Source organism: Anomalospiza imberbis, chromosome 26, assembly GCF_031753505.1.
Source record: "Anomalospiza imberbis isolate Cuckoo-Finch-1a 21T00152 chromosome 26, ASM3175350v1, whole genome shotgun sequence".
NCBI lineage: Eukaryota > Metazoa > Chordata > Aves > Passeriformes > Viduidae > Anomalospiza > Anomalospiza imberbis.
In genome coordinates, this window is record NC_089706.1 from 2,946,264 (window position 1) to 2,959,656 (window position 13,393).

Sequence of the window (13,393 nt, forward strand, 5' to 3'; positions counted from 1 at the left end):
GCCGGGGTGCGGGGAGCCCCACGGAGCTCGGAGCCAGTTCCCCGCCCCGGTTGCACAAGCGGCCCTGGGGCGCACCAGCAATCCCAGCCTGTTTACGAGCAGCAGCCACCTGCTGTTTCCCCAGCTCCCAGCGCCCTGCCCGAGCCCGGCAGGAAGAGCTGCAGCTCCTGGATCCACCCCCGGATGGCCGGACAGGGCCACCAGCTGTCCCCAGAGCCCCCAGGGACACGCGCAGGGCATGGGGACACTCCCCAGTACAGGTGGGTGCAGCGCCCTGAGCCTCAGCATCCCCCAAAGGCGTTTTGGAAAAGCAAATTTGGATGGAGTGGGATGAGGTTTTCCTCCCCAGGGCCACCCCGAGGATTTTGGCTCCCGGGGACAGCGCCCACCGTGCCCTAGATATGAAAATCCCCCCTCAGCAGCTCCCACAAGGCCTGGCAGCACCCAAAATCACCTTCCAGCATCCCCAAAATCCCCGGGGATGGAGCAGAGAACCTCCAGCACGGTCTGGGGCTCCTGCCAGCACAGAGAGAGATTTGGGGGAGATGGAGGAGAAATTGGGAGCCTCTGCATGGGTGTTTTGGATGCACAATCATCAAATTGGCTCCAAATATGAAATTTCTACTTCACTTTCTTTCACTTCAAGAGAAGAAGGGACGGAGCCAATCCCCCCCAGGCCGTTCCCAGCCCTAATTCCTGCCCCATCCACACAAGGAAAGGCACAGCCTCCCCTCGCCCAGGGGCTGCTCTGTGACCCCAACCCCACACCGAGCTTTTGGGGGTTCCCCCATTCCCAAACGGGGGGTTCAGCCCCCCCAACACCTCCCTCCCGCCCACCCCGCCCCAGCAGCGGGACACGGAGCATCTCCCCCGTCCCGCTCCAGCAACCAGAGCCTGAACCCAAGGTCCCGCTTATCTGCAGCTCAAGCATGTCTGCTGATAAGGCCGGGATGAGATAAGGCCGCGGCAGCCTCGGCGCTATCAGCAACCCTTCCTCCAGCTCTGCACCCCAAGGCTGAGGGGTCCAGCAACCCCCAAACATCCCCCAAACATCTTCCCCATCAACCTCTCACTTGGACGAGCTCTCAAACTTCCATCCCATTCCCCCGTGGTCGTTGTTTCCTGACCAGGCAAAGCGTTGGTTCAGGGGAAAGGGGAAAAATGGAATTAAAAAGAAAAAAAAAAAAAAACCCACGCAACCAAAATAACAAATAAATCACAAAGCAGAGCAAATAATGTGTCAGGGTTCCCCTGGCAGCACCGGGGCGGGGGGGCACACCCAGCCCGGCCGCGTTAGGTGCGCCGCGAAAACTGGAATTGCAAATCATCGCTGCTCAGCCGAGCTGAAAGGAGAGACGAGGAAAACAAACCCGCGGCGGCGAGCGAGGGGCACGCGGACCTCACCTGGGGCTGGCAAACACCTGAGCCTTCCTCCTCCTCCTCCTCCTCCTCCTCCTCCTCCTCGCTGAGGGCACCGCGGGCTCAGCATCCCCCCAGGGCTCCCCGGAAAAGAGGAGGGAAACCCATCTCGGGGATGGGGGAGCGGCTCCAGGGGTCACCCCAAAAGCTGCGCCAAGCCCCGGGGACCTGCCCCTTCCCGGTGGCGAGCGTTGGCACCGCCCTCGGTGCCATTCCCGGGACCTCCACCCGGGATCTGCCCGAGCATGGGGACCCCCGCCCCCGGCAGAGCCAGCCTGGGGGTTAAATTGGAGAATTAAAAGGAAAAAACCCCAAAACGCCCCGCTCGAGTGGCACCTCTCCCTGGCATCCGTGCCAGGCTACCAACACCTGGCGCCCGCTGGTCCGCTCGGGCGTGCGGCGCTGGGCCGGAGCGGAGGGCGGCACGAAGGGACAGGAGTGGGGACCCGCTTGGTGGCATTGCGGGGACACAGGGCTGGCGTGGGGTGGCTTTTCCTCTGGGGCAGGGTGGGAGCAGGGCACGGTGGGGCAGGGAGAAGGGGACGGTGCCAACGAGGTGACACCGCCAGCGGGGTGACCCACGGTGGGGTGGCACCGCCAGTGAGGTGACCCTGCCACAGCAGGGTGACACTGCCACAGCGGGGTGGCACCGCCAGAGGGGTGGCCTTGCCACAGTGGGGTGACACTGCCACAGCGGGGTGACACTGTCACAGTGGGGTGACACTGCCAGCGGGGTGGCACCACCAGAGGGGTGGCCCTACCACAGTGGGGTGACAATGCCAGCGAGGTGGCACCGCCAGTGGTGTGGCCCTGCCACAGTGGGGTGACACTGCCACAGTGGGGTGACACTGCCACAGCAGGGTGACACTGTCACAGCAGGGTGACCCTGCCAGAGGGGTGGCCCTGCCACAGTGGGGTGACACTGCCACAGCAGGGTAACACTGTCACAGCAGGGTGACCCTGCCAGAGGGGTGGCCCTGCCACAGTGGGGTGACACTACCACAGCAGGGTCACACCGCCCGAAGGGTGGCACCGCCGGCGAGGTGACCGTGCCAGCGGGGTGACACCGCCCGAGGGGTGGCACCAGCAGCGGGGACAAGCGGGGGCGAGGCAGAGGAAGTCCCCAGAGCGCCCCGGAGGACGCGGGCAGTGCCAGCGCCCGGAGCAGCCGGGGCGTGCTGCCAGGCTGGCACGGGCACTGCGGGGACACGCCACCGCCCGCTGTCCCCAGTGCCACCAGGGAGCGACCCCTCTCTCCGGATGTCCCAAAATCTCTCCGGGTGGTGTCCCGGGAGCCAGCGCAGCCCCCGCGACACCCACCCAGCACCGGCGGGGGGTGCGACACCGGGGGCACGGCCCGGGGCGCGGGGGAAGCGCTTTGAAGCGCGGGCCCGCCGCAGGATTGCTGCCTCATTAGAGAGCAATTACCGCTAATTACGTGATGGCAACACCCCAAAGCCGATCGGGAAATGGGGCTGCGGGGTGCCCGCGGGCGCGCGCGTGCACAGGCGCACACATCCCACCCATCCCACCCCAAAAAAAAAACAAACCCTCTCCGGAGCGGGGATGGGACACGGCACGCGAGGTCACCGCTCCAGTTCCCGCCGGGCTGGCTCCGTGCCTCAGTTTCCCTGGTTAAAGTGGCGTATTCTGCCCCTGAGGGATCCGACAGCCCCAGCGCCCTCTCCCCGCACCCCAAAATCACCCGCGGTGGCTCTGCCTCGGTGGGCAGCGCCCCAATCCCGCGGCCCCCACCCCAGCGCTCTCCAGCAGGCACCGGGATGATCCCATGGGAAAGGGAATGGGGTTTGTGCTGCCCCGCTGTCCCTGCTGCCACCGGGGCCAGGCCTTGGTGGCACCTGGGCTGGGGTGACGCTGCCGCTGCAGCCCCGCTCTCGGCCATCCCATAACCCAGCAGGGCAGGTGAACTTTGGCCCCATAAATCACATTCCTGCGGGATCCTGCTTATCTGGGGCGCGCCTGGCCACAGCCACAGGCCACCAAGGACACTGGGCAAGGGGACAGCCCGCCAGGAGTGGTCGCTCCAAACCCCCCCGGACCTCCAAAAACCTCCTGGGGGTCCCTCCAAATTCTCCTGGACATACAAAACCCTCCTGGAGGCTCCTCCATGACATCTACAACTGTCCTGGGGGTCCCTCCAAATTCTCCTGGACTTCCGAAAACCTCCTAGGGGTCTCTCAAACCTTCTTGGACCTCCAAAACCCTTCCGAGGGTCCCTCCAAAATCTCCAAAACCCTCACAGGGTCCCTCCAAACACTCCCGGACATCCAAAATCCTCCTGGGGGCCTCTCCAAACCATCTTGGACCTCCAAAACCCTCCTGGGGATCCCTCTAAACAGTTCTGGACCTCCAAAACCCCTTCTGAGGGTCCCTCCAAGGCCTCCAAAACCCTCACGGGGTCCCTCCAAACCTTCCTAGGCCTCCAAAACCCTCCCAGGGGTCCCTCGAAATCCTTCTGGACCTCCAAAACTTTCCTGGGGATCCCTCCACACAGTCCTGGGAGTCTCTCCAAGCTCTTTCGGACCTCCAAACCCTCCTGGGGGTCTTTCCAAACCCTCCTGGGGGTCCTTGCAGCTCTTCCCAGCCCGGGCTGTGGGTACGAGGCTGCCGGGGCGGCAGTGCCAGTGGGATGGAATTTTCCAGCTGTTCCCCCCAGGCTGGGACGCTGTGCCAGGGCTCTGCCATGGGCACAGCCCCTCCCCACCCTCAGCCGTCCCCCCGCAGCCCCCCGGGCGTGCGGCAGCTCCGGGAAGCGGTGTCGGGCTCGGGGCTCGGCCCCGCGGGACCGGCCGGGCAGGGCGGGGAGGCGGCCGGGGCTGCCGGACCGGTCCCGGCTGTTCCACCGGAACCCGACCCACGGCACGGCATCCTTGGGGCTCCGGGACAGCCCCACGGAGCCACCCGAGTCCCTGGAGGCTGCTTGGTGCTGCTTGTCCCCAGCCCTGGCCCCATGGATCACCAGCCTCTCATCCCCCAGCTCAGCTGCAGCTCACCACGAAGGGTCCTGGACCACTAAAATCCCCCTGGAGGTCCCTCCAAACCCTCCAAAATCCCCCTGGGGGGTCTCTCCAAACCCTCCTGGACCTCCAAAACCTTCCTGGGGGGGTCTCTCCATATGCTCCTGGGTTTCAAAATCCTTCCTGGGGGTCCCTCCAAACCCTCCTGGACCTCCAAAACCCTCCTAGGGGTCCCTACAAATTGTCCTGGATCCCTCCAAAACCCTTCTGGTGGTGCCTCCTGGACCTCCAAAACCTTCCTGGGGGTCTCTCCAATCCCTCTTGGACCTCCAAAACCCTCCCGAGGGTCCCTACAAACAGTCCTGGACCTCCAAAACTCCCCTCAGGGTCTCTCCATACCCTCTTGGATTTCAAAATCCCTCCTGAGGGTCTCTCCAGACCCTCCTGGGCATCCCTCCAAAAGCTCCTGGACCTCGAAATCCCTCACAGCCCCACTCCCGCCCCAGCTGCACACGGAGAGGGATCTCCCACCCCATCCTAGAGAAATCCAGCAGCCACATCCCTGTTTTTTCCACCTGGATGCGCCGCCCAGGCCCCGGTGTCACCGAGCTGCCGGAGCCGCTGCCGGCGTTACGTAAGGAAAGCTCGGAGGGGGAAAACGGCGGCTCCCGGTGGCTGCGGCGGGAGGGGAGGAACGACAACGGCAGGAATGTGGGAGCAGGAGCAGCGGGAGGGTGCGGGATGTTCACCGCCAGGACAAGCCCCAGCCCCCCGAGTTCCAGCGCCCCAGGAACGGGGACGTGCCGAGGTGGGGAGGGATGGTCCGTGGGGTGCCCCCCTCGGGTCCTGCCTCCCCGCTCCCAGAACAAAGGGATGCTCGGAAAGGCTCCGGCGGGACTCGGGAGCAGCTGCGGGGCCACGGCGGGGTGGGAGCGGGGCTGGGGCTCGAACAAGTCCCAGAGCCCGGGGAGAGGGGCTGGGGGGACACGGACACGGCACTGAGGGATCACGGACACGGCACGGGGTCACGGACATGGCACGGGGTCACGGACATGGCACGGGGTCACGGACATGGCGTGGGGATTATGGATAAGGGGTGGGAATTATGGAAACAGCGTGGGGGGGGGGTCACAGACACGGCATGGGGGGGTCACAGACACGGCACGGGAATTATGGATACAGGATTGGGAGGATCATGGACACGTGCACAGGGATTAGGGAAACGGCGTGGGGGGATTACGGACACGGCCCAGGATCACAGACACGGCACGGGGTCACGGACACGGCCCAGGATCATGGACACGATCCAGGATCACGGACACGGCCCAGGATCATGGACACGATCCAGGATCACGGACACAGCCCAGGATCACAGACACAGCACGGGGTCACGGACACGGCCCAGGATCATGGACACGATCCAGGATCACGGACACGGCCCAGGATCACGGACATGGCACGGGGGGATCACAGACACGGCACGGGGTCACGGACACGGCCCAGGATCACAGACACGGCACGGGGTCACGGACACGGCCCAGGACCACGGACACGGCCCAGGATCATGGACACAGCACGGGGTCACGGACACAGCATGGGGGAATCAGGGACACGGCCCAGGATCATGGACACGATCCAGGATCACGGACACGGCACGGGGTCACGGACACGGCACGGGGGGATCACGGACACGGCCCAGGATCACGGACACGATCCAGGATCACGGACACGATCCAGGATCATGGACACAGCTCAGGATCACGGACACGGCACGGGGGGTCACGGACAGGCCCATCCCCGAGGCCCCGGCCCATCCCCGGCCCGCGGGGTGTTCGGAGCAGGGCGTCTGTCGCCGGGCTGCCAAACACACACAAAGGCGTCTCATTATCCCCTAATTAGTGCCTTGCCAGCTCCTGCAATTAACACCCGTGCAGGCGGCTGCTGTTGAGGTAAACAGAGGGTTTGAAGAGCCCTGGAGAGTCGGGGGTCCTGGCGGGGTGGGGACCACCCGTGAGTCCAGAGGGTCCCACTGATCTCCAGAGCCCTCCAGGTGCTCCGGGAGAGCTGGGCAGGGAACAGGGACAGCTTCCCCTATCCCAGGCGGCTCCAAACCCCATAAACCCGGCCTTGGACACTTCTAGGGATGGGACAGCCACAGCTTATCTGGGAAATCCATCGCAGGGCCTCCCCACCCTCACAGGGAGGAATTCCTTCCCAAAATCCTATCTCTCCCTGCCCTCTGGCAGTGGGAGCCATTCCCTGTGTCCTGTCCCTCCATTCCTTTTCCCAAATCCCTCTCCAGCTCTCCTGGAGCCCCTTCAGGCCCTGGGAGGGGCTCTGAGCTCTCCCTGGAGCCTTCTCTCTCCTCCTCTCTCCTAGCCTGGCTCCAACAGAGATGCTCCAGCCCTCGGAGCACCTTCGTGACCCCTGGACTCGCTCCAGCAGCTCCACTTTCCCCCAGAACGAGCCCATGAGTCAGGAGCAGCCAGGCTTGGACTCGGGGCTGCGGGTCCTGCCCCGGAGGAGGCCGAGCCACCCGTCCTCCTGCACAGCCAGGTGTTTATTCCCTGGAAACATCAAAGGTCTTAAATGGCCTTTCTCCCGCTGACCCAGAAACGCGGATCAAGAGCTGCCTCATCCCTTAATTGAGAAGTTGGTGACTTTGAATCTTTATTAAAGAGCTTTAGTGAATTCGCAGATTAAGGGCACAACCGGCCTCTGCCACCATCCAGCCTCATTCCCTGCATGCCGGGGCCACCTCGCCCCTCAGCCGCTGCTCCGGAGCCTTTTCCGTGCTCTGGAGCCTTTTCTCTGCTCCAGCCTGCCTCTGGAGCTCTGCACAGGCCCTGGAAGGGCTCCCTGTGCTGCTGCTGCTGGGTAAAAACCAGAATCAAACCAAACCCACATGGAAAAGCAGCGCTGCCCGCACAGAACAACCCAATCCCGGGGGATTTTCCAGCTTGGGATGGTGGAAGGAGCAGGCAGGGCTGGAAGGGGGGGCTCCACACGTGCCCCCTCCCTCCTCTGCCTGCAGGTTTCCTTCTGCCCGTGCCCTGCGCTCCTCAGCGGTGCCAGGAAAAGCAGGGATGCTTTGGATCATCACCTCCCCGCCGGGCAGTGGGAAGGGGCTGCCGGCGGGGCAGGACTTCCCCGGGTGGGCGTAGAGCTGCGAACGCTGCGGAGGAAGGAGGCTGGAGAGGAGGCAGCGCGTTCCTCAAGGCGCTGCTGCTGCCTGCTGCTGCGGATTATCGTGTTTTCCAAGGAAAACAGCAGTGGGGGATGCTACTACCAAATCCTGGGGGAGAGAGAGAGAGAGAGAAGAGCAGCGCCGGAGCCGGAGCCGCGCGGCCTCTTCCAGCCGAGCTTTGGGAGAAATCCTGGCTGATTCCCGGGGGCACAGATGGAGCAGAAAACAACCCTGGCCCTGCCTGGCTGGCTCAGGAGGCCTCGGGGGGATTAAAAACCCCTCACTGCCCATCTGGGGTGGGTTTTGTGCCCGAGGCCGGGCCTGGCAGTGGCATGAGGGGTGTGGGCACCACGACACATGCACACAAACATGGACACGCTCACCCGTGTCACGGTGACACACGGCCAGGGCCACTCTGTTGTCCCTTGTCCCTTCCCCACGGCGGGGAACAGCCACTGGTCAGTGGTGCCCTCGTGGCGTTGGCACCGTGGCCTCACCCATCAGTGCCAGCCATGTCCCTCACCCTCCTGCCCGTCCTTCCTCTGCCTCATCCTCGCCAGCCCGGCGGCTGCTCCCGCCTGTTTCTATGGGAACTCGGCAGGAAAACGCGGTTTGCAGCGCCAGCCCGGTGCCAGCCGTCCTCACCCTGTCACTGCCTCTGCCGGGGGCACCCCTGGGCACCTGGGGACCCCTCAGCACAGCCCCTGTCCCTGGCAGCCAGCAGGGCACTGGTGGCCCAGTGCAGTAGGATGGGTGCCAAGGGGTCCCCACGGTGGGCTGAGGGTCCCCTGCAAACACCGATGTCCATAAAGGCTGGATTTTGTGCTTCCCGTGGGATTTTTAGCGCAGGAATTGGAATTCCTCAGCCACCCCCCACTCTGGGAGTCCTAGTCCTGGCTCTGTGTCCCCACGGGGGTGGCTCAGGGTGGGTGACAGGCCTGGGTGACCCCCAGCCACGACTCTGCCAGGCCGAGGAGGGAAGGAGCTGGCTTGGGAAGAGTCTCCCAGTGAAGGGAGAGGGACAAGAGGGACGGGTGCAGGTCTGAGTGGGACAGGAGCTTCAGGAGCTCTCCTTTCCCATGAGGAAATGCCAGCAGGACCCAGGGGATGGATCTGGAGCAGGCACACACACACACACACCGAGCCCGGCGTGTGCAGGGGCTGAGCATCCTGGGATGAGCTTGGTGCTGGGGATGCAGAGTGGGATTCACGGTGGGATCACAACGGGATTCATGGAGGGATTCACGGAGGGATTCACGGAGGGATTCATGGAGGGATTCACAGAGGGATTCATGGAGGGATTCATGGAGGGATCATGGCAAGATTCACGTAGGGATCACAATGGGATTCATGGAGGGATTCACAGAGGGATTCACAGAGGGATTCACGGAGGGATTCATGTAGGGATTCATGGCAGGATTCACGTAGGGATCACAATGGGATTCATGGAGGGATCACGGCGGGATTCATGGAGGGATTCATGGAGGGATTCATGGAGGGATTCATGGAGGGATCACAGCAGGATTCACGGAGGGATCACAGTGGGATTCACGGAGGGATCACAATGGGATTCATGGAGGGATCACAGTGGGATTCATGGAGGGATCACGGCAGGATTCATGTAGGGATCACAACGGGATTCACGTAGGGATCACAGTGGGATTCATGGAGGGATCACGGCGGGATTCACAGAGGGATCACGGCAGGATTCACGGAGGGATCATGGTGGGATTAATGGAGGGACCACAGTGGGGATCACAGTGGGATTCACAGAGGCATCACAGTGGGATTCATGGAGGCATCACAGTGGGATTCACAACAGGATTCACAGCGGGATCACGGCGGGCTGCAGGCGCTCCTGCAGACGCGCAGGAGTGGGAGCAAGCAGCGGGATGCTGCCGATGCCCGGCTGCAGAGCCGCACGCAGCGCCGCAGCCAGCCTGGAGGGATGCATCCTGCAGCAAACGCCAGCCCCGGCTCCCTCCATTGCCGGCCCTCCCCGCAGCCCGCGGTGGCCACCGGCCCCCTCCCCGCTCGCGGGGATTAACGGAGCGGCTCCCGCGGCCATCTGGAGCGGGGGGCCCGCCCCCTGCACCCGAGGGACCGCGTCACCGGGGGATGGCAGGGCCAGGTGGTGCACGGAGCCCTCGGAGGTGGCCGAGACCCCGCACGGAGGTGCCGGAGTGACCGGACCCCTCCGGCCCGCGGTCAGCAGTGGGGTCCCCGGCGAGCCCCGCGGGGAGGCCGGTCCGGCCCCTTCCGCTGGGGTTTAATAGACTCGTGGCGTATTAACATCCCCATCATGTGATGAATCAGAGGCTGTTTCCCTCCGAGCTGCGAGCGGCGCAACAAAGCTGCGATTGAGGGCTCGGGGCAGCGGCTGCGCCTCGCGCGTCTCCGGCACCGCCAGACACCCCCCGGTGCAGGGGGGCCCGGAGCGGCGGCGCTGCCCTTCCTCCCGGCCCAGCAGGACGAGGAGGAGGAGGAGGAGAAAGAGAAGGATGGCTCTCCGCTCGCAGCAGGCAGCGAAACGAGCCGCGGAGCCAAGGGAAGGTCTCGGCTTTCCTGGGAAGCGCCAGACGACATCTCTCAGCCCCATCCATCACATCCCGCCCCCAGCGCAGCGCGGGGGCAAGCGCGGCACGCGGCGCTGGGGGGTCCGGCCCTTCCGAGCCCCCCTTCACCAGGATGGGGTTTGAGGGTGCTGAGACAGCGAACAGCGGAGCTCCCCCAAAGCCTCGGCACTGCTCTGGGGCCGAGCCCGGGGGGTCCAAACCCAGCGGGTCCCAGCCCGCAGCATTTGGGGTTTTGGGGACACAAACCAGCTCGCAGCCCATAAACAGACGGCGGGGACAGCTCGGGGGGCGGGGGTGGCACTCGTCACCCAACGCCCGGCACGAGGGGCAGGAGGTGCAGGGGGAGCCCCTCGGGCAGCCGGGGGGTGCCGGCCCCCACAGAGCGCCCTGCTCTGCCCATGGGGCCGGAGCGCAGCCCCCCCCCTTCCCTAAAAGAGCCCCCCCAGCACCCTGAGGGGATGCGCTGCCGCTCCGCACCCCCCGCTCAGCGCCCGCGAGAAGGAGGAGGAGGTGGAAAAGCGGAGGAGGAGGAGGAGGAGGAGGAGGAGGAGGAAGGGAGCCGCGCCGGAGGCACTCACCGTGCGGGGCGGGCAGCGGCCGGTCCCCCCCCCGCTGCCTACGGGAGCAGCATCTTCCCGGCCATCCCCAGCCCGAGCCCGAGCCCGAGCCGGAGCGGGAGCCGGAGCCGCAGCCGGAGCTGGGCATGCTCGGGGGCCACCGAGCGGCACGTGACGCCGGGCTGGCACCGAGCAGGGCGGGGGGGCCGCGCCGCCCCCACCGCCCCCCACCTCCGCAGCCCTCAGGGGGACGGTGCCGAGCCCCTTTGTGCTTCACCGAGGGGACCCGCGACCCTGCGAGGGGGCTGGAGCGCGCTGCCCACCCCGCGCACGCCTCCCGCATCCCGCGGAAAGCAGCCGGGATCCGCTGATCCCAGAGCCTGGACCCGCATCCCAGAGCCTGGGCACCACCTGCATCCACATCCCAGAACCTGGGTACAGCCTGGACCTGCACCCTAAAGCCTGGGCACAGCCTCGACCTGAATTCCAAAACCCGGGCACAGCCTGGACCCGCATCCCAGAGCCTGGGCACAGCCTGGACCCGCACAGCCTGGACCCGCATCCCAGAGCCTGGGCACAGCCTGGACCCGCACCCCAAAACCCGGGCACAGCCTGGACCCGCATCCCAGAGCCTGGGCACAGCCTGGACCCGCATCCCAGAGCCTGGGCACAGCCTGGACCCGCATCCCAGCAGTGGGGGCATGGCAGGGACCAAGCTCTGTGTCAGGGGACAGAGGGGACCCTGCTCCCTTTCCCGCATCCCAGCATCCCAGATCCTGCAGCCCAGTGCTGGGCAGTGCTCCCCAGGCATCCCAGCACTGGGATGGGGGACAGAGAGGTCCCCTGGATTGGACAGGACATCCCTGGCACTGCGCATCCCTCGGGATCCTGCACCTGGCAGGGCAGGGGAGCCCCTTTGGTGCCAGCCAGCTGTGGAACCCTCTGGAGCAGGGCAGGCTCTGCACCCCCAGGCTCTGCACCCCAGGATTGCCACCCACAGGGAGGGGATGGGCAGCAGGACAGGCCCCAACAGCTCAGCTGGTGGCCAGGATGGCTCAGGTGGGGCTGGCAGGACCCAGCTCAGGCCCCCAGCCTGGGTGGCTCCCGGAGCTGGGCACAGAGGCACTGGCCCTGCAGATCGCAGCCCTACAGCCATGGCACCGTGCCCCGATCCATGGCACTGCCCTCATTCTGCCTGTCACAGCTGCCAGGCCCGTGGTGGCACCCTGCTGGCACCTGCTGCAGCCAGCTCGGGCTCAGAGCCCGCGAGGACCTTCCTGGGCCTGGGGACAGCCAGGGTGCTCCGGGAAGGGAAAACCAGCGGCCACCCTTGATCCTTTAATCCCCCCATTAGCCACGGGGTTCTAGGAGATGGCCACAGGGGTGGCTTTCACTGGATCCACTGCCTCCTGTGTCCCCCAAAATTGCAGCTGTCCCCTCCCCAAGACCATGTCCCCAGCCATTCCCCTGCTCTGCAGGCACAGGGGTTCCACAGGGGCTGCTCCATCTCCCACGGTCCTCCTGCTCCCCAAAAAGAGCCCAGGAAACCCAGAAGAAAATGGGGAGCTCTTGGGGGAGCCCCTCAGCCCAACCAGGCAGGCTGAGCACCCCAGTTTGGTGTCTGGTCCTTCCCTGCTCCCTTTATGGCACCCCGGGAGCTGCTGGAGCAGCCCCATCCCAAAGCCATGGACACAGCAGGGCCTCTCCTCCTGCAAGCACAGCTGGGGGCAGGATTGGGATGAAAAAATCCCCATGGGGGCAGCGGGATAGGGCACTGGGTGCTGCCCACCCACACTCGGGGCTGGGAGAGGCCTGGCATCCCCTGGAGCTTCCCTTCTCCACAGCTGGGCCCAGTGCCACCTCTGGAGGACAATTGCCACCACTTGGTCCCCTGGGCCCCAGGTAGGGCTGGCAGGATCCTTCCCCAGCCCTGGCCTGGAGGCCACCACCTTCCAAGCCCATTCCCTGTTCTGTTGTGACATTCCCAGGTCCTGGGGCACAGACAGAAGGTGGTCCCTGACTCAGAAGATACAGCTACAACCCCACCAGGAGGCTCCTGGAGGAGCCCCAATCCCATTCCCTGCTCTGCTGTGGCATTCCCAGGTGTGCAGGGAAGGTGGTTCCTGCCCCTGGGGTCACAGCTCCAGCCTGACCAGGAGGTTCCTGGAGCAGCCCCAATCCTATTCCCTGCTTCACCGTGACATTTCCAGGTGCTGTAGTTCTCAGGGAAGGTGGTTCCTGCTCCAGAGGAGGCACAACAAAATTCCACAGCTCCAACCCCACCAGGAGGCTCCTGGAGCAGCCCCAATCCCATTCCCTGCTCCAGTGTGACACCCCCAGATCCTGGGGCACACAGGGAAGGTGCTCCCTGCCCCTGGGGTCTCAGCTCCAACCCCACCAGGAGGCTCCCAGGGCAGCCCCAGCCCATTCCCTGCTCTGCTGTGCCATTCCCAGGTCCCGGGACACACAGGAAGGTGGTTCCTAAGGTCACAACTCCAACCCCACCGGGAGGCTCCCGGAGCAGCCCCAGCGCCGCTCCCAGCCCCGTCTGGGGCTGCCTCAAGGACACCTCGTCTCCGCTGCCCAGATTAGAGCGGCTAATCCCGGCGCTTTGCTCCAGCCCGCCGGGGGATCTTTGCTCTCTTTGCCGGGTTTTTATTGCTGTCTGGGCACACA

The 13,393-nt window shown here is 65.0% G+C and overlaps 1 protein-coding gene across 10 annotated transcripts in view; it reads right to left on the reverse strand.

The window, feature by feature from the left end:
* PLEKHA6 (pleckstrin homology domain containing A6) overlaps positions 1 to 10,887 on the reverse strand; it is a 42,701-nt gene extending 31,814 nt beyond the window's left edge. For 9 of the 10 annotated variants that reach the window (XR_010993727.1, XR_010993726.1, XM_068173076.1 and 6 more), the window contains exon 1: positions 10,739 to 10,887. The gene's annotated coding sequence lies outside the window, so the exon portion shown is untranslated. The remainder of the gene's footprint in view (positions 1 to 10,738) is intronic. The other variant, XM_068173072.1, reaches the window with a different exon arrangement.
* Between the last annotated feature and the right edge of the window lie 2,506 nt (positions 10,888 to 13,393).